This window comes from Pleurodeles waltl, chromosome 7 (assembly GCF_031143425.1).
Source record: "Pleurodeles waltl isolate 20211129_DDA chromosome 7, aPleWal1.hap1.20221129, whole genome shotgun sequence".
Lineage (NCBI taxonomy): Eukaryota > Metazoa > Chordata > Amphibia > Caudata > Salamandridae > Pleurodeles > Pleurodeles waltl.
Window position 1 is genome coordinate 153052591 of NC_090446.1, and position 19573 is coordinate 153072163.

General features: G+C 46.1%; 1 protein-coding gene across 4 annotated transcripts in view; it reads right to left on the reverse strand.

Annotated features, from left to right (window-relative positions):
• The window catches only part of GNAS (GNAS complex locus), a 788088-nt gene that overhangs the window by 61279 nt on the left and 707236 nt on the right, over positions 1-19573 (reverse strand). The window lies entirely within an intron of this gene.

Sequence of the window (19573 nt, forward strand, 5' to 3'; positions counted from 1 at the left end):
ATGTGTGGCCGTGGATACACATGCTCTCCATAGACTGTAAATCAGTGCCTCTCCAAAATCGGTGGCTAACCTGTGGGTATTACAGTGGCCTGAAATAGTGTTCGTAGCACTGCCTGTCCTACATTAGCTTACTGTCGTGCTGAAATAGGCACACAATCATCTTTAGTGAAGGTGTGTGGTGTAAACCAAATAGCTGCCTTACATCAGGTCAGCTATTGTAAAGTTACTTAAAAAGGCCATAGCTGCTTGTTTTTTTCTGAGTGGGGTGTACTCTAGGAGTAATAGGTAAGGGTCTTTTGGCTTTAGCATAGCAGGATTGAATACATTTAGCGAGCCACCTAGTCATATCAGATTTAGATACAAGATTTCCTTTGTTTGGTGGTGAGAAGGCAACAAAAAGCTGTTTAGATTTTCTAAACGTTTTAGCTTTATTAACAGAACATAAGTGCTCTCTTTACATCTAATATGTGGAGAGCTCTTAAAGAAACGGAATCTGGGTGCAGGAAAGAGGGCTGGCTAATTCAATGGTTTGATTTAGATGAAAATGAGAACACTTTTGGTAAAGATGTTGGATTGGTGCGGAGAACTACTTTTTTCCTTCTGTATTTGGAAAAATGTTTCTTCTAGGAAAGCTTCTTCCTGCTAGGAATGTTTCTTCCTGGAGCTCACTTACATGCCTAAATGAAGTGATAGCAGCTAAGAAAGCCATCTTCCACAACAGAAATTGAAAGACATGAATGTAGAGGGTCAAATGGTGGAACCATGAGACTAGTGATTATAATGTTAAGATTCCAAAAAGGCACTGGAGGTAGCCTTGGCGAAATCACCAAGTCCTTCCATAAAAGCTTTAATGACTAGAATTTTGAAAAGTAAAGAATGCTGCCTGTTTTGAAGGTAAGCACCAATAGCTGTAACCTTACTGAATATGTGATAGATGTTATTTTATGGAAGAGTACGCTGAGTTTCCTTTCTGAAAGTGAAGACGGTACAAAAGAATACTCTGCACTGACACTTTGAAGGGGACCCATTGTTTGGATTGTTTCCATTTTGCTGCATAACATGCTCTAGTAGGGAGTTTACGTGCCTTCCATGCATTCTTGAGGCAAGTTAAGGAATCCAAACTCTATGACTTCAGGAGCCTTATCATAAGATTTAATTCCTTAGGTTTTGGGTGTCTGATTTGACCATGGTTCTGAGTGAGAAGGCCCGGGTTGGGGGAAGCCTTTCATGAGGAACCACAAACACTTCTAGAAGAGTGGTGAACCACAGTTGTCTGGCCCACTTGAGGGATACCTGTCTGAGATTCCGAACCAAATGATAGGGAGAGGTGGAAAATCATTAGCAAATATCCCTGACCAGTTTATCCATGGAGCATTGCACTAGGTCTGAGAGTGCTGGAACCTGGAGGCAAAGTGTGGACATTTTGCATTTTCTTTTGTTGCGAACAGATCTATATTTGGGTACCCCAACTTTTGAAAGTAAGGAAGCAGGGCTTGCGGGTGGAGCTCCCACTCGTGGACTTGTTGCCACATCCCGCTGAGGATGTAGGCAACGTTGTTGTGTGTCCATGGGAGATGTTCCGCTAGCAGGTGAATGTTGTGGCAAATGGCCCAATGCCAGATTGTCTGTGATAGACGAGACAGCTGTAGAGTGTGTCCCTCTGCTGTTTCTGCACATAATACATGGTTGTCATGTTGTCTGTGCGTATTAGGACAAATTTGTTGATGAGTTGAACTGTGAACGCTTTCAGCGCTAGTTGAACAGCTAGAAGCTCTAGGTAACTGATGTGCATAGTGAGATGTTTGAGAGCCCAGAGACCTGGGACCGCGAGATCCTGAGGGTGAGCGTCCCACCCCCACTGAGTTGCGTCTGTCGTCAGAATGCTCTGTGGAACAGGGTCTAGAAAAGGCTGCTCCTTTAACAGGTTGGTTTTGTTCTACCACAGCAGAGAGCTGTGGGTGCAGGTGTCTACCAACACTAGATCCTCAAGACAATCCTGTGCTTAAAACTTTGGCATGCTAGACATTCCTGCAACAGGCACATGTGGAGAACGGAGTTTGGCACTACGGAAATGCAAGAGGCCTTCATGCCTAAAAGTCTTGAAAAACATTTTAATGTGACTTGGTGATTGGAGCGGAAATAGGAAAGTTGTGTTTGAAAGTTTTGGTATCCTTGAGGCACTGGTATAAGCTTATCCCAGCTGCGTGTTCAAAACAGTCTGAGATAGGGTTGGAGCTGAAGAGTATGTTGGTGAGATTTTTGCAAATTTATAGTGAAGCCTAGTTGATGAAGCAAGTCTATGGTGACTTGAGTGCGATGTCGACAGTTTGAGAGTGTTGACTTTGATAATCCAGTCGTCCAGATATGAGAAGACATGAATAGTTTGACTGCCTAAGTGAGCTGCAACCACTGCTAGACACTTTGTTATTACTCGCCGGCCAGCTGTTACTCCGAACTGGATAAGTTTGATGTGGTAATGTTTACCTGCTATCACAAATCTGATGCACTAAGTGTAAGGGATGTGAAAGTGGGAGTCTTTCAACTCTAATGCTGAAAGGTAATTGCCTTGTTGAAGTGGGAAGACGTCCTGTAGTGTGACAATATGAAAATACTCTGACAGGATGTAATAATTCAGAGGCCTTAACGACCCGTCCTTCTTGGGGATTAGAAAGTTCAGAGAGTATACTCCTGTCCCCTTTAAAGTGTGGAGGAGCAGGTTCTATAGCTCCCTTACTTAATAGAGCTTGCACTTCCTGTTTGAGCAAACTGATACGTTCTGGGGAAAGTTTGCGGGTGCGAAAGGAATTGCTTAGAGGTGTGAAAATGAGCTCCAGACAGTAAACATGTTGGATAATATCCAAAACGCATTGATCTGATGTTATGTTTTGACATATCTGAAACAACTGTTGATGTCCCAAAACAGGTGTTAAGTAGTTGGGGGGAAGGTGAAGGGAGTCACTGTTTAGAGGCAGTTGGGGAACCCCTAGGGGAGGGTGTTTTTAGCTCTCCCTCCATTATGGTTTCCTCAGTAGGAACCTTTATATAATCATCTATGGGAGGATATACGAAGTTGGCCCTTTTGGTAAGAGGACGTAGTGTCCGTGGCTGTGCTTTTAGAGGCTCACCTGTTTAATGGCCTATAAAAGGCACCATATGAAGTGGGGTTCTTCAGGGAACCCATGGATTTAGCCACCTCATTATCTACCTTAATTTTTTCTAGCGCCTGATCGATTTGTGGGCTGAAGAGGTGCTCTTTGTCAAATGGTACAGAATGGTTAGAATAGTTTGCTGTACCTAAGGTTTAATTCCGAAAATACATAGCCACGCATGCTGGCGTAAAAGGGTTCTGGTGTTGATGCCTCTTATGGCCGTGGCAGCAGAATCCAAGGCGCAGCAAACAGAATTATTAGAATTAAGATAGTCTTGCTGACAATTTCTTGGCCTCTCTTTCTGTGCTCCTCTGGGAGATATTGGAGAAGCCCCTCCATCTCATCCCAGTAGGCACAATCACACCTTGCAAGCAGTCCTTGTGTGCTAGCGATAAGCTAATGGTTGGCACCTTGGGCTGCAACTCACTTTCCAGAAGCATCAATTAGCATGCTCTCCTTATCAGGCGGTGGAGCATCGCTAGCCTTTTGTGAATTTACTCCTTTTCTTGCATTAGACACAACCGAGGAATCTGCAGGGATCTGAGCTCTAAACAAAAAGATGGGGTCTGAGGGTGCAGCGTTATATTTTTTCTCCACACGCGGTGCAGTGCTACGTGCCATGACAGGGTGTTTAAAAATGACCTACAAGTGCATCATCATTCCCTTTAACATGGGGAGGTATTGCATGGGCGTGTGGGATGTAGTGAAAGTTTCAAAAAGGAAATTATCCTCAATGGGCTCTTCATCTAGGGGCACCTGATACGTAGCTGGCATCCCAATGAGCTCCTGAAAGGAGGTAGTTTCATCTGGTGAGATGGTCTGGCCGGGAACATATGTGTCTGTATCTGTGTAAGGGTCTACATCATATTGTGACCAAGGATCTGTGTCTTGCGGGAAAGGCAAAGTATCGTCCCCTGCTCCATGGAAAGAGTGGGGGGGGGGGGGACCGTGATGGGTGATGTGGGGGGGGGGGGGGACCGTGATGGGTGATGTCAAGGGGGGGCCACCCTGTGAATGTAGAGGTGAAACGTAGGGTGGTAGTGTAGCTGGAGAAGGCAAATGAGGGTGCATGGCACCAGAATCTCTATCCACACTTGTGTTTGGCAGGAAGCCTAAGAATATCGAGAGCCTCAACTAAGAAAGCTGACACATTTTACCAAAACAAGTCCAGTCTGTGGTTGGATATGAAGCTGTGTTTGCTTAGTGTTGAGTCGCTGCTTCATCTTACAGAGGATGGGCTCTATTGAAGTAATTTACTCCAAAGGTGAAGTAACTTCGAATTTTTTGGTGCTGAAGCGTATTTAGGTTTTGAAGCCAAAACCTTTCGGTTCGAAGCAGGTAGTGGTCTCGAATGGGACCCTGAAGTTATCGGTGCCAAAACTAGAGATATACAGCTTGGCGCTGAGGTGGTGTACTTAGGCTTAATTTTCGGAGTAGAGCTCGATGGTGAGGCATCCAAATGAGTCTTTCAGTGCTGACCATGGCCTGACAGCAGTGGTGGCCCAGTAGCCTTTGCTTTGGCGACAGTGATTGTTCTTTTGAGATGAACAGGGAACGCAGTACTCACGTTTGGTTGGGCTGGAAGATCTTGCACTTCAAGAACTGTGTCCACATCCAACTCCACGTCGCTGACAGAAAAGGACTTTTCCTCCGCTGTCGAGGCCTCTTGTAGCACCTGCTCTATTTTAGACTGGACATCCTGTTGTGAGAAGACGTTTGGGGTCTCTTTGATCTCTGGTTGCTGCATCTCACGACGATGGGCCCTTCGATCTCTCAGGATTTTTCTGATTGAAAAGACACACAAGCCTTGCAGTCCTTGTCTTTATGGTCCAGGGACAAACAGGGGTTGCAGACCTGGTGCTGCGGGAACTTCATGTTGCACTTAGGGCAGAAACGGAAGGGAGACTGTTCCATTAGAAGTTTGTTCTCTTCAAGGTGGATCAGAGAAAATGGCGGCACAAACGGCGTGGCGCAAAGGGCCTCTTTCGGAATGAGTCGAATGGACGTGAAGTTTCTTCTTGTCCCAGAATGCAAAGGATTGAATGTATGCATTTGATAAGACAATATCGATGGTAGGGGAGGCATTCAAACCAGAAAAGTCAGAAAAACGGCCTTGAATCTGAGCTTAGGCAAGTACACGACCAGACCAGTCAGAGGAAGAAAACCACCTAACAATGGAGTCAATGCCCATGCTCATTTCCAGCAAGAGGAGGAGTCCCTATGCTTCGTGACTTGAAAGACTGAGAAAAACAACTGAAAAACAACTTAAAAACTCCCGGACAACAGTAGAAGGAAGAAGTATGCACAGCATGCGTATTTACAGCCACACATGCCAACAAACATAAAAAAACTTTTTTAGGTGACCTATGCAAAAATAAGAATTTAAAACTACATATAAACTTTAAATCCTTATTTAAGCCATTATATGTTTGTCAAGATGTAAAGCGCCTTCGTGTTATGGAATGCCCTCCTAATGGTTACTTACTTCTAGTAACATCTTATCTGGATGCAACAATATGTCGACGTATATACCATACCTTAGAATTTGCCCCAGGCGTCAGTCTTCATCTGGAGATTTTTCTGGAGCAATATCCCGTGCACCGTTAGGTGGCGTTGATCGACTCCGTATCCGTTATTGGTATTGTTGCGCCAGATATGTCATTGCAAGTCATATATAGGCGCCACTCCGGTCTGCCGACGTCAGTGTCTTTTCACGACTTTCCATGCCAGAAGCGCAGAGCTATGAAGAACACTGACCATTAGTGCATCAAAACTGGGGCCTTGAAAGGGAAGTCTCTATCCCTAGACATCAGTTCGCAGAGCGGGGAAGATGGGTGGGTGGGTTGGATAAGGAATTTGCAACTAGATATGGTCTCTACCAGATAAGGTGTTACTCAAGGTAAGTAATGAAAATGTCACTTACCCAGTGTACATCTGTTCGTGGCATCAGTCGCTGAAGATTCACATGTTGTGCATAGCCCGCCATCTGGTGTTGGGTCGGAGTGTTACAAGTTGTTTTTCTTCGAAGAAGTCTTTCGAGTCACGGGACCGAGGGACTCCTCCTCTTTGTCTCCATTGCGCATGGGCGTCGACTCCATCTTCGATTGTTTTCCCCGCAGAGGATGAGGTAGGAGTTGTTTGTTAGTAATAGTGCCCATGCAATGGAGTGAATAAGTATGTACCTATCTAAGATTTAATATATTTACAAATGTACAAAGTTGAAGCTAACTTCCAAACGGCTACAGGCTCCCGGGGAGGTGGGTGGGCACATGTGAATCTTCAGCGACTGATGCCACGAACAGATGTACACTGGGTAAGTGACATTTTCAGTTCGATGGCATCTGTCGCTGTAGATACACATGTTGTGCATAGACTAGTAAGCAGTTATCTCCCCAAAAGCGGTGGCTCAGCCTGTAGGAGTGGAAGTAGTCTGAAATAAGGTTCTTAGTACGGCTTGACCTACTGTGGCTTGTTGTGCTGATAGCACGTCTACACAGTAGTGCTTGGTAAATGTGTGAGGCGTAGACCATGTGGCTGCCTTACATATTTCGTGCATTGGAATATTCCCTAGGAAGGCCATGGTAGCGCCTTTCTTTCTGGTTGAGTGTGCCCTTGGTGTAATGGGCAGTTGTCTTTTTGCTTTAAGGTAGCAGATTTGGATGCACTTAACTATCCATCTGGCTATACACTGTTTCGATATTGGGTTTCCTGCGTGAGGTTTTTGAAATGCAATAAACAGTTGTTTAGTTTTTCTGATGTATTTAGTTCTGTCGATGTAGTAGATTAGTGCTCTTTTGACGTCTAATGTATGTAGTGCCCTTTCAGCTATGGAATCTGGGTGTAGGAAGAACACTGGTAGCTCAACCGTTTGATTTAGGTGGAACGGTGAAATAACCTTTGGCAAAAATTTAGGATTGGTCCTTAGGACTACTTTATTTTTGTGTAGTTGGATAAAAGGTTCTTGTATTGTAAACGCCTGAATTTCACTTACTCTTCTTAGAGATGTGATGGCGATGAGAAATGCAACTTTCCATGTAAGGAATTGTATTTCGCAAGAGTGCATAGGTTCAAAGGGTGGACCCATGAGTCTTGTTAAGACGATGTTGAGGTTCCATGAAGGAACGGGTGGTGTCCTTGGTGGTATAATTCTTTTGAGGCTTTCCATAAACGCTTTAATGACAGGTATCCTAAATAATGAAGTTGAATGGGTAATCTGCAGGTATGCAGATATTGCTGCTAGGTGTATTTTAATGGAAGAGAAGGCCAGGTTCGATTTTTGTAAGTGTAGTAAGTAACCCACTACATCTTTTGGAGATGCGTGTAATGGTTGAATTTGATTATGATGGCAGTAGCAAACAAACCTTTTCCATTTGCTTGCATAGCAGTGTCTAGTGGATGGTCTTTTGGCTTGCTTTATGACTTCCATACATTCTTGTGTGAGGTTTAAGTGTCCGAATTCTAGGATTTCAGGAGCCAGATTGCTAGATTCAGCGATGCTGGGTTTGGATGCCTGATCTGTTGTTTGTGTTGTGTTAACAGATCTGGCCTGTTGGGCAACTTGACGTGGGGTACTACTGATCGGTCTAGCAGTGTTGTGTACCATGGTTGCCTTGCCCACGTTGGTGCTATCAGTATGAGTTTGAGTTTGTTTTGACTCAATTTGTTTACTAGATATGGAAGGAGAGGGAGAGGGGGAAAAGCGTACGCAAATATCCCTGACCAGTTCATCCATAGGGCATTGCCTTGAGACTGCCTGTGTGGGTATCTGGATGCGAAGTTTTGGCATTTTGCGTTCTCCTTTGTTGCAAATAAGTCTATTTGAGGTGTTCCCCAACGTTTGAAGTAAGTGTTTAGAATTTGGGGGTGAATTTCCCACTCGTGGACCTGTTGGTGATCTCGAGAGAGATTGTCTGCAAGTTGATTCTGGATCCCTGGAATAAACTGTGCTATTAGGCGAATGTGGTTGTGAATTGCCCATTGCCATATTTTTTGTGCCAGAAGGCACAGCTGTGTTGAGTGTGTCCCCCCCCTGTTTGTTTAGATAATACATTGTTGTCATGCTGTCCGTTTTGACAAGAATGTATTTGTGAGTTATGATTGGTTGAAAAGCTTTTAATGCTTGGAAAACTGCCAGTAGTCGAGGTGATTTATATGCAGCTTTCTTTGATGTACGTCCCATTGTCCTTGTATGCTGTGTTGATTGAGGTGTGCTCCCCACCCTGTCATGGAAGCATCTGTTATCACGTATTGTGGCACTGGGTCTTGGAAAGGCCGCCCTTTGTTTAAATTTATATTGTTCCACCATAGAAGCGAGAGGTATGTTAGGCGGTCTATCAACACCAGATCTAGAAGCTGACCCTGTGCTTGTGACCATTGTGATGCTAGGCACTGTTGTAAGGGCCGCATGTGCAACCTTGCGTGTGGGACAATGGCTATGCATGAAGACATCATGCCTAGGAGTTGTAATATCATCTTCGCCTGTATTCTTTGTGTTGGATACATGCGTTGTATAATCTTTTGGAAATTTTGAACCCTTTGTGGACTTGGAGTGGCTATTCCCTTTGTTGTATCTATTGTCGCTCCTAGGTATTGTTGTACCTTGCACGGCAGAATGTGTGATTTTGCATAGTTGATGGTGAAACCGAGTTTGTAGAGGGTTTGTATGACCTGATCTGTGTGGTGTGAGCACCTTGTCAGTGAGTCGGTCTTGATTAGCCAGTCGTCTAGATACGGGAATACGTGTATTTGCTGCCTTCTGATGTGTGCAGCCACTACTGCTAGGCACTTTGTGAAGACTCTTGGTGCAGTTGTTAAACCGAAGGGCAATACTTTGAATTGGTAATGTATTCCTTTGAATACGAACCTTAGGTATTTCCTGTGCGACGGATGTATTGGTATGTGGAAATACGCGTCTTTGAGATCTAAGGTTGTCATGTAATCTTGTTGCTTTAGCAATGGTAACACTTCCTGTAGCGTGACCATGTGAAAGTGTTCTGATTTGATGTATGTGTTTAGTGTTCTGAGGTCTAGGATTGGTCTCAGTGTTTTGTCCTTCTTTGGTATTAGAAAGTACAGTGAGTAAACCCCTGTATTTGTTTGTGTATCTGGTACCAGTTCTATTGCGTTCTTTTGCAGTAATGCTTGAACTTCTATTTCTAGAAGGTCCGAATGTTGTTTTGATATATTTTGTGCCTTTGGTGGTATGTTTGTAGGGATTTGTAGGAATTCTATGCAATAACCATGTTGGATAATTGCTAAGACCCAAGTGTCTGTTGTTATGTTCTCCCACTCTTGGTAATACTGACTTATTCTTCCCCCCACTGGTGTTGTGTGGAGGGGATGAGTGACGTGTGAGTCACTGTTTGTTTGTAGGTGTTTTGGGGCCTTGAAATTTTCCCCTGCTTCTAGGGAATTGTCCCCCTCTGTATTGGCCCCGAAAGCCTCCCCTTTGGTACTGTCCCTGGTAGGTGGACGGTGTTGACTGTGAGGTACTGGGTTGTGTGGATTGACCCCGAAACCCCCCTCTAAAGGTTGTCTTGCGGAAGGTGTTGAAAGTGCCTCTGCTCTGCGGGGAGTAGAGCGCGCCCATGGCTTTTGCAGTGTCAGTGTCCTTTTTTAGCTTCTCAATTGCCGTGTCCACTTCAGGTCCGAACAATTGTTGCTCATTGAATGGCATATTGAGCACCGCCTGCTGTATTTCTGGTTTAAAACCAGATGTTCGTAGCCATGCGTGCCTTCGGATGGTTACTGCCGTGTTAACCGTTCTTGCTGCTGTGTCCGCTGCGTCCATAGAGGAGCGTATCTGGTTATTGGAGATGTTTTGGCCCTCCTCAACCACTTGTTTCGCCCTCTTTTGTAGTTCTGTGGGTAGATGCTCAATGAGGTGTTGCATCTCATCCCAGTGGGCTCTGTCATATCGCGCTAGGAGCGCTTGAGTTTGCGATGTGCCACTGGTTTGCAGCCTGTACTGCGACCCTTTTACCGGCTGCATCGAACTTTCGGCACTCCTTATCTGGGGGTGGTGCATCGCCCGATGTGTGGGAGTTTGCTCTCTTGCGAGCCGCCCCTACCACAACCGAATCTGGTGGTAGTTGTGAGGTGATGAAAGCTGGGTCTGTGGGAGGTGCTTTATATTTTTTTTTCCACCCTCGGTGTTATTGCCCTACTTTTGACAGGCTCTTTGAATATGTCCTTTGCGTGCCGTAGCATTCCTGGGAGCATAGGCAGGCTTTGGTAGGTGCTATGTGTGGAAGAGAGGGTGTTGAAGAGGAAGTCATCTTCGACAGGCTCAGAGTGTAGAGACACGTTGTGGAACTCTGCTGCTCTAGCCACCACTTGTGAATATGCTGTGCTGTCTTCTGGTGGTGGGGGCTTTGTAGGATACGCCTCAGGACTGTTGTCCGACACTGGGGCGTCGTATAAGTCCCAAGCATCTTGGTCCTGGTCACCTTGGCTTAAGGTGGTGTGAGCCGGTGAATGTGAAGGAGTCTGTGCTGGTGAAATGGGAGCCACAGGTGGAGGAGAGGGTGGCGGAGTTACCTTCTTCACCAGTTTTGTTTGTGGTGTTTGTTCTTGTTGGAACTCCAGTCTCCTCTTCCTCCTAATAGGGGGAAGGGTGCTTATTTTCCCTGTTCCACTCTGTATAAAAATCCTTTTTTGAGTGTGGTCCACCTCGGTGGATTGTAATTCCTCTTCGAATCTATGCTTTCGCATCTGAGAGGACAGTGATTGTTCCTCTGAATAGGAACCGGTAGTTGGCTCGGTTGCGGGTCGTTTTGGCACCGAAACCATGTCCACGCTCTTTTTCGGCTCCGAGGCGACTTTCCTCTTTTTCGGAGTCGGCCCCTCTCGGCGTCGATCCTCCTCGGTGCCGCTGTCTCTGCGTCGAGCAGCTTCGGCTCCGCTATCTCGGCGTCGATCTTTGCCGGCAGCACTATCTCGGTCCCGAGATGGCTGGGTGCCTGTGTCTCGACCCGAGTCGGACGATCTCGGCACTATTTTGGGCCTTCTTCGGTGCCGATGGTCGGTCACCGAGTTTATGGGTTGAGCCATGGCCTGACGGCAGTGGCGCCCCTGGGCCTTGTTAGTTTTCTTATGTGCTATCTTCGACGTCTTACTCACTGTTTCATGGTCGTCGAATTCGTCCGAGTCCGATTCATGGATCGAGAAGGCTTCTACTTCTTCTTGTTCCTCGAAATCTCGGTGTCCTGTCGGCGTGGATGCCATTTGCAGTCTTCTGGCTCGGCGGTCACGGAGCGTTTTTCGGGACCGGAACGCACGACAGGTCTCACAAGTTTCTTCCCTGTGCTCGGGCGACAGGCACAGGTTACAGACCGAATATTGGTCTGTATATGGGTATTTGTTGTGGCATTTAGGACAGAAACGGTACGGGGTCCGTTCCATCAGCGTCAATGTCACACGCGGTCGGGCCGACCAGGCCCCGACGGGGGATCGAAAACTACCCCGAAGGGCAACGGAGATGTTATCGTATCGATGCGATGTCGATGCTATCTAACCCGATCCCGAACGCAACAATACCAACGTAATTTTCCGATTTTGAGCTAACTTTTCATTCCGAAACCCGGAGCGAAAGGAACACGTCCGAACCCGATGGCGGAAAGAAAACAATCGAAGATGGAGTCGACGCCCATGCGCAATGGAGACAAAGAGGAGGAGTCCCTCGGTCCCGTGACTCGAAAGACTTCTTCGAAGAAAAACAACTTGTAACACTCCGACCCAACACCAGATGGCGGGCTATGCACAACATGTGTATCTACAGCGACAGATACCATCGAACCTTGACAATCTGATCGAGACGTCTAGTTGCAGATTCCTTGCCTTAGAATAGATACCCAAGGAATACCATCCCTGGAGGAGGTGCTGCGAACCAACATCACACCAGAAAGTCTTGCAGGACCGAACGGCCGTAGTAGCTGTCTCTTCAGACCGGACTATACATGCAGTAATGTTTAGTGAACGCATGCGAACAATGTGGTAGCATCAGTTGCTCTGACGGAATGAGCACGAAAACCCTCATGGGGTTGCTTTTTCACCCAAACGGGCAAACTGCCCATGCTTACTGACAGGACTGTCCAAGCAGTAGTGTTTGGTAAAGAACATGTGCGGCAATGCCCACATTGCCGTCTGACAGATGTCCAGGACTGAAATTCGGCATGCTAATGCAGTGGTTGCAGCTTTAGCGCTGGAAGAATGAGGACACGTTTTAATGCAGAGTACAAACCATCTGGGGATGGTTCTCTTCTGCACTGCCCAACCTTTCTTCGCAACCACATAACCAACAAAGTTGATCATCCACCCGGAACTCTTTGGTACGGTCAAAGTAGAACGCCAAAGCGCTTTTTGGATCCAGGCAGTGGAGTCTCTCCTCTTCATTAGAAGGATGTGGTGGTGCGTAAAAAGTAGGCAAGGTAATGGACTGGCCTACACGGAGGGGCATAATGACTTTCTGAAGAAAGGAGGCCCCTGTGCAAAGCACCACTGTCAGGATATATGGAATGGCACGGCGGCTTAGATGACAATGCCTGCAGCTCACTCACCCTGTGAGCAAATGTAATGGCCACAAGGAAGGATGTTTTCAAAGTGAGAAGCCTGAGAGGACAATTGGGGAGGGGCTCAAAAAGAGCGCACATCAGGAACGTTAGAACCAAATTCAAGTCCCATTAGGGCATAATGAACGGGGATGGAGGAAACATGCGAGTAAGGCATCTAAGGAACCTATTTACAATGAGGGATTTAAACAAAGAAGGTTGATCAAGGTTGGTCAGGCAACCTCAAAAATCAGATTGCAGACAAATAATCTGTAAGAGTGCCCAGTGCAGAGCCCTGCTGGGCCAAATAAAGTATAAACAAGAAAACCTCAGAAAGAGGGACAGAAAGGGGGTCAACAGACTGGTCTGTTCACCATTGCACATTTTTTTTTCCAATGGCAGGCGTATACCGTTATATTACAGATGAAGATGAAAAGCGCCACTGAGCAAGTGCCGCCTTGGAAACTCCACTGCAAAAACAGCTGACATTGCACGTTCTGTGAGGAGGCAAACAGATCTAACCTAGGCTTTCCAACGGTTAAAAGAGATCTTGTGTCACCTCTGGATAGACGCTATTCACAATCGACTAAGCATTGTCGGGTGAGTTTGTCCGCTCTGACATTCAGAGAGCCTGCCAGATGCTGAACAACCAGGCATATGCCCTGCTGTTACAGCCACTTCCAGAGGCGCAAAGCCTCTTGACAAGAGCCTTGATGACCCCACTCCTCCCTGCTTGTTACAGTACCAAATGGCTGTAGTGTTGATGGTGAACACCTGCACTACACTTACCCTTTGGGAGCAGGAAGAAATGCTTTCAATGCTTGTCTGATTGCCCGGAGTTCCATCAGATTGATTTGTAGCCCTGACTCTGCCCGAGGTAAGATGCTTCTGATCTTGGCCCCTCCCGGGTGGCCACCCCGTCCCAGGAGCGATGCATCTATCACTACTGTTAAATCCGGTTGAAGAAAAGAGAAGGATATACATACGACTCAATTTCAGTTCGCTAGCCACCACTGCAGATCGTGCACAGTTCCATCCTAGATCTGGACCATGTCGGAGAGATGCTGAGCCCACTGGAACTTGAGGTCCCAATGCACAGCCTGCATATGCCATCTGGCATGTGCCACTCGCAGGGGGGTATGAGGCCTAACAGCCTCAGAGTTATTGTCACCAAAATCCAGGAGAGAGGCTGAAACATCGGTATCATAGCCAAAATATCCTCTGATCGCCACTGTAGGGCAAGGGGGTTGGGGGTGGGCAGTTGGTAGCAGCAGCGGATAAGCCTGAAACTGCACTGTGCCCACAAAAACTGAGATGAAAGGGAGCATCAGAGGGACTCGGGAGTGATTTTGGCACATTTATAGTGAACCCCAGTGAATGCAGGAGGTCCGCCGTAGTCTGGAGGTGGGAGATAGCCTGGGGTGCACCCGCCTTCAACAGCCAGTTGAGATAGGGGAAAAATGGAACCCCTGATCTGCGCAAATGTGCTGCGACCACCGCCACAACCTTGGTGAACACCCGAGGGGTGCTGGTAAGGCAAAAGGGGAGCACAGAGAACTGAAAGTTCTTGTGGCCCACCGTGAACCGCAAGTAACATCAGTGGGCAGGCAGGACGGGAATGAAGAAGTAAGGATCCTGCAAGTCCAACGCTACCATACAGTTACCTGGGTCCCGGACAGATGGAACCTGAGCCAGAGTGAGCATTTTGAATCTCTCCTACTTGAGGTAGAGATAGAGAAACCGAAAGTCTAGGATACGACGAGGCCCTTGTCCTTTTGGGCACCAGAAAGCAGCTGAAATAACATCCACAACCTAATTTTGGCACAGGGACCCTTTCTACGGCTCCCTTGGCCAAGAGAGCCATAACCTCCTTGCGGATAAGTGCCAAGTGATCCTCTGTCATCCGATCGTAGGATGGTGGCATGGATGGAGGGATAGTCTTGAAGGGAAGTAGTAGCTCCCTCGTACTATCTAAAAAAACCTGTCTGATGTAGACTGCCAGCGAATCAGGAGCTGGTGAAACCTGCCACAGACTGGTCCCTGGTGGGAAATCGTCAGACTAGGACGGTTTGGCGGCTGCTGAAGGGAGGAGGGGTGATGGATTGGCTGGACCGCTGGCTCCCTGTTCCACGAGGACAGTGGATCCCACGGCCACGGCCACGCAAAGGCTGGGCAGCGTGCGCGGAGTAGTGGCTTGGAGAGGAACGAACATGGTGGGACACCCCTTCTGTAGTCAGAAATGGGCCGAAAAAGCATGCCGAGGTGGACAAGGGGTCGCTGCGATGCCCAAGGACCTGACTGTAGCATGAGAATCCTTGAAGCGCTTGAACACTGAGTCTGCTTTATCTCCGAAGAGATGGGTGCCATCAAAGGGCATGCGCCTCAGGGCCACCATCGATGCAACCACTCTGCCCAGTGAGTCGGTATTAGCCACTCCATATCTGATTATGAACTTTGCTGCATCTCCGCTGTGAGCAACAGCTTGAGAGAGAACAGCCCGGTCCATCTTCTGGGACCTGTGGCAGCACTCATGCAACCATATCCCACAGCATGTGGGAGTAACGGCCCAAAAGGCAGGCAGTGTTCACAGACCACAAAGCCAGGCTGACAGAAGATAACATTGTCTTTACAAGTGTGTCCTGCCTTTTCGGGTGTGAGGAAGGGAACACGCCCTGGGAAGTAGAGGCTTGGATAACCAAGCTCTCGGGGAAGGGTGTTGGGTCAGAACACTGGGTCAGATGAGCAGTTCGATAGCAGTGGCCAATAGTCTTGTTCAAAGGAGCCCTTGCGCTGGTTTGGACCAGGTACCCATCATGACATCGGTAAGGAATTAATTAAACCCCAGGCCGAAGCACCTCTGTGAGAAGGTTAGTCCTGACTGCCACTGAAGGCAGCTCAAGGTCCAGGACCTCGGGTGCCATTCCCACCACCATGAAATAGGACGCTCCCTCCTCCTTCGCCACAATAGGGGGAGAAAGCATGCCAGTGTCAGGGAAAGTATCCAGAACACTGGCTTCACCCAGGTCTGTACGCTAGTCCATAGGGTCCTGTAGCTGGTATTCAAGAGGGCCCAGCGATCCCTCCCATTCCTCACCGTACCCAAACCCATAATAAGGGTCAGGATCCGACATGGGGAAAAGGCCCCTGTCGAAGTCTGAATCAGCTTAGAGCGACGCTGGTCCTGCTCCGTGTTGGAGTCGGCAATGAAGATGGGGTTAACGCCACCCGGGTATGGGTGGCGTTGGGAGAATCGAATTGAATGCTTTTCGAAGGGGGGGATGGGTGAGGGGCGGAAAGAGGTTACTTATCCATGATGATGATAGTTCTCTGTCATAAATATCCTTCTCAAATTGCTCATCCTTTCTAGCTCCTGCCTGGTAACTCAAAACACCTCAAATCCTAGTTTTCCAAATAAATCTTAACATACTCAAACAACTCTTTCCTTTCTTCTCCTTTTTAAAATACTAATGCAACAAATAATAAGCAAGGACAAATCGATTTACCGCTGTAGCAGTCAGAGTAATGTGTGGCAGGGAAGCTTCACTTGTCCTCAAATACTCCATCCCAGAAGGCATTTTAATTCAGTTAATTTTTCTCAGTTTGGACTAAGTAGTCAACTTTCAAACAGGCAGGACCGGTAATGAATCTGCAGAAGATAACACTGCTGGTAGCCATTCCTTTTCAAGTAAAGGATCTTTCTCATAGTTATAGCCTTTTGACTCAGAGCCTCAATGCACTTGGCATTAGTTTAAAAAAATACATTTTGAAAGAAGCATGACAAGTGAAAATAGGTATTTACATTCCAATTAAACCAGGTATGTCAGCAGAAGGGAACTACCAATCCTCACATCACTGTTCACAGGTATCAAACTATCAAATGTTACAAAACACAGATGAGATGCGATGACAGCCTTCCCTCGTTTAATTAGCTCAGGTGGTACCCACTGGCTTTTGGGTAGCACAGCGTCAGACATTTCAGAATCCATCTAGAAATGGATTTACCTACTGCTATACGGAGAGTCCCTTTGAACTATTGTGGTTGCCCTATGTTTTTTGTTTTCTCCAAGTGTACTTGAAGAGCTATTTTCACATATACGCATAGAGAGACTGTTACACTGCAGTTGTTGGGATTTGGAAGATGGTAAATTAATCGATTCATTTGCACAGAAGTCAGTGACCCCTTTAAGTAATAAAAGGATAATTTCAAGCGTAACTATATTTATGTAAAAGACAACTCATTTGAGAAAGTCTTGGTATGGCTTACTCTTCTGGTTGTGTTATAGTCCAAAAAACGCCAGAGTGCAGGAGAGTTTACACTTACCCACAGCCTCCAAGGGTGTCAATGAATTTTGACAACACTACGTTTAACTCCCAAGCAGCTGACTGAGTCTCACAAGGAACACACACGTCAACTAACCCTTCCATAAAATAGTTGATCTCTGAATCCTGAAAAGGGGAATTCTGTTAGCCAACTTTCACCATGAGGCAACTAAAAAGAGGTGAACCAGAAGGGAACCATAAGGTAGGCTTTTAATTTTCCAGATACAGCAATAAGCTCTGTTCTTGAAAGTATGAGGGATTACGGCCCTCTAGAGTGGTTACAACATTGAGACATGGCACAATCAAAGAATGCTTTTGCATTTCATTGCAGGGTGTAGTACAGGGTTTTCTGTTCTCCTTAAGAATTTTCATACTATATTCCAGAAGGGACCAACTCCCATAATGAAGGACTTTAGAAGCCAAGCAGCTATTTTCAGAAGTCAAGCTGTGGTACTGAATTCTCCCTACAGTGCTGGAAAAGGTTTGGCATGTATGAAGATCAGATTGCAATGCAACGGGTCTCGCATTACGTCGAGTTAGAGCTATTAGCATTGTAAACTCCTAACCGGACTTTCCTTGCCACATTAAATAAAAAAAAATAAAAAAATAATTAAAAAAGGAGCGCGAGTAAAACAGCGCGATCGCGCGGCGAAAGAAAGAGAAAAAGTAGCCCGGAAAACACAGAGCGTCGTAGGTTTCCAGTAGTTTCCCGGTGCTCTCGAGGACGTATGCATGCCTTTCACGAATGAAAACAAACGGACTTTAAAAGGCAAGCCCACAAGCATATGAAAGTGACTGACGTAACATGGGTGTGGTTAAAATCCCCCTAGAGAGAGATTAGAAGAGGGACGGAGCACTTTGCGCTCGCCCCTAACAACACTTTGTTGGAAGGGGGGTGATGGGTGAGGCCAGAACCTGAGGATCATTGCTCCTTTCCTCATCTCAACATCAGTGGAATGGGAGCAAAACCATACTAGAATGCCCTGCGTTAGCTTAATGACTGTGCACCTCAAGGGAAGATGAAGTGGATATAAGTGCCTCAATGTCACAAGCTATTTGTGGCATTCTATTAATAGGTCTACAGAAAGTTCTCTTAAAGCTTTGAAAAGGTGACAAACGGCCTTTGAATGCAGTTCCTATTCATAACCTGAAAGAGTGTAACTAAAGTCCCTTCTTGATCATTGTGGAAGCCCGGCAAATGTAGAGCTATTAAATACGTCCCTTGGGTAAGTGGCACATCTGTTCAGTCTTCCGGGACAACACCAACAACCTTGTTACTGTTGATGTAATATATATGATGTTCATGGTGTCGCTCTGGATTGTGATGGATTTCCCCAGAAACTTTTTGGGGAGCACCTGAAGAGCCAGCCTGTTACCTCTTTCCCTAATGTTATTTATATGGTCGAGACACTGCTGAGATTACCAACATACTTATGTAGCTACAACGTTTAGATGCTGCCCACAACCTCTGAGGTTTAAGATCTGGGTCTGGAAAACCCAATGCCAGAATTCCTATTTTCTCAGGCTTATTAGTTAGAACAATTCAGTCATCCTAGTTCCCTAACAAGGTGGCCCTATGGAACTGGAGTAACACCTGACAAAATCTCATTTGTAGGCGCAAATGAGGACCAGGAACATGCATCATGACATCAAACCCAGCACAGAAGTCAAACAGCAAGTGAATAGAATAGGTTCATTCACATAGAAATTAATAAAGTTTCTCAAATTCAACAATTGCCATAAGCTACCACAGTACCAATACCAGTTATAATACCAGAGCTTACTAATACAAAACAGCCCACCATCAAACAGTCCTGGATCCGAGGGACAAATCTACACAAATTGAGACAGGAGGCAGAGTGAAAAGCTAGAATTAGAAAAATAGGACATCATCCACCAGCATTATAGGTGAAGTAATTGGTCATAATGTGACAGAGATCTCACAATCAAGCACAGTCTACAATAGAAAGTGCTTGTAACTAGAGTTCCAACAGTGATGTTCATCAAACGTATAGCATGGAACATTAAAGGGATTAGTAATGCAATAAAACAAAAGAAAATTCTATTGCATCTATAATAACTGAATGCAAGAATTTTGTTTATCGAAGACAATCGTAGATCAGAAAGAAACCCGCAAACTTGAGAATAAGTTCAAGATGTCGTACTATTCCACAGCAAGCTGAAATCCACTATCATTAAGTGCAAGTAGCCAATCAAGGACAGTAAGTGTGTGCCACAATTTACATTGAGGAGGTAACCTGCAACTTTACATTTATGCCCCTATCCGGGAGATGGCAGCTTCTGAAAGATTATAAAGGCTTAGTCTGGAAATTCCTCACTAAAAATCAGATTCTGTACTAAGACTACAACACCTATCTGACACCAAAACACATAGGGAATCTAAACCAAGATGTGGAAGAAACTGGAACCATCGGAAGGGTTACCAAGACAAAAACTTGCAGACATGTAGCACTAAGTGCATAAAGTGCAGGAATTCATATTTTTCTTCTACCCTCATATTCTGTATATGAAGATAGATTACATTTCTACATCAAG